Genomic DNA, 1877 nt, shown 5'->3' with positions numbered 1-1877 from the left:
CGATGGATGTGTAATGTCAGTGTGCATACTCGAATGAGCGTTGGTACCTTGAGAGAAATGTTGGACCTAAGAAGCATCAGTTGTGGTGTGCAAGAGAGACGATTGCGCTGGTATGGTCATGTGACGAGAATGGATGAAGATAGGTGTGTGAAAAAGTGCCAATCCCTAGCAGTTGAGGGAACCCGTGGAAGAGGTAGACCCAGGAAAACCTGGGACGAGGTGGTGAAGCACGACCTTCGAACTTTAGGCCTCACTGAGGAAATGACCAGCGACCGAGACCTTTGGAAATATGCTGTGCGTGAGAAGACCAGGCAGGACAAGTGAGTCCAGCCCACTTATGCATGCCTTTCCTCCCTTGGACACACAAAGACCTGTTGAGGCAAGCGAAGTCGATATCGAACCTCATCCGACGACAGGCACCCTTGCTTGCGAAGACCTGTTGGGGCAAGTGAAATCGAAATCGAAATTGAACCAATCCTATGACTGGCACCTGGCAGATGCTAGGACCCCTGGACTGGTGGTACATAAAAAGCACTATCCGAATCGTGGCCGATGCCAGTGCCGCCTCGAATGGTTTCCGTGCCGGTGGCACGTAAAAAGCACCATCCGAACCGTGGCCGATGCCAGTGCCGCCTCGACTGGGTTCCGTGCTGGTTGCACGTAAAATGCACCAATCCGTGCCAGCCTCGCCTGGCACCTGTGCAGGTGGCACGTAAAAAGCACCCACTACACTCATGGAGTGGTTGGCGTTAGGAAGGGCATCCAGCTGTAGAAACATTGCCAGATAAGACTGGAGCCTGGTGCAGCCTTCTGGCTTCCCAGATCCCCGGTTGAACCATCCAACCCATGCTAGCATGGAGAATGGAGAACGGACGTTAAACGATGATGATGATGATATATATATATATATAAAAAATGGGTATTCCTGTGATGGACCGGTGTCCCATCCAGGTCCTGTCCATGAAACCAGCCCTTATGAGTTGGTATGACTCAGGAAGGTAACATTTTACTAACCCTGGTTGTCAAGCAGTGGTAAGGGACAGACACACACACACATACACATGACAGCTTCTTTCAGTTTCCACCTACCAAATCCACTCACAACACTTTGGTCAGCCTGAAGCTATAGTAAAAGACATTCGCCCAAGGTGCCATGCAGTGGGATTGAAACTGGAACCATGTGGTTGGGAAGCAAACTTATTACCACATAGCCACTCCTACACCTATAAAGCCACTTCTGTACCATATAGGACATCTTTTTATATTGACCATGTCAGCTGAAAGTTGTGTTTGTCTAATGAATTTCAGAACCCTCCCAACAACTGCCTGCCACAGTTGGCCCCTTATGTGTAAGTGTAAGTACAAACCCTACAATCTAGTGGAGCACCACTGAAGGACTTTGTTTTCCTATTGTGCAGTTTCTCAGTCAGATTGGGGAGGGCTAAAATTCATTTGAGTAGGAACTGAAAATATATAAAAACAAATTCAAATTAAACTTCGCCTGGCTTTAATAACCACTGAGGAAAATTTAAGAAGGGATATTAGCTAATTTGACTCCTCATCAAAGAAATGTTTGATGATCAAAAGGTTAGAAAGCACAGTGAAAATGTTAAAATGTTCAGAACAGGCCCCACTGGTTTGCATATGAAAAGCTTTAGCCAACTCATGTGTGTAGTGGGGGTTGTCTGCTACCCTGGTTATAGCTTAATCTTTTCCTTGATAATCCGAGATGTACCAGAGGGAGGGTGAATAAGGATAATCATTTCTGGTTATAATTTTTTTTTCTCCACCCTCTAATTAAGGTGGGGGACATTAAAATTAATTTTGGTTCTGGGTTACTAAGACCCTTTCTTTGCTGAATCACTGTTGACTATATT

This window comes from Octopus sinensis, linkage group LG18, assembly GCF_006345805.1.
Source record: "Octopus sinensis linkage group LG18, ASM634580v1, whole genome shotgun sequence".
In the NCBI taxonomy this organism is placed as follows: domain Eukaryota; kingdom Metazoa; phylum Mollusca; class Cephalopoda; order Octopoda; family Octopodidae; genus Octopus; species Octopus sinensis.
Note: the sequence above shows the minus strand (reverse complement) of the source record.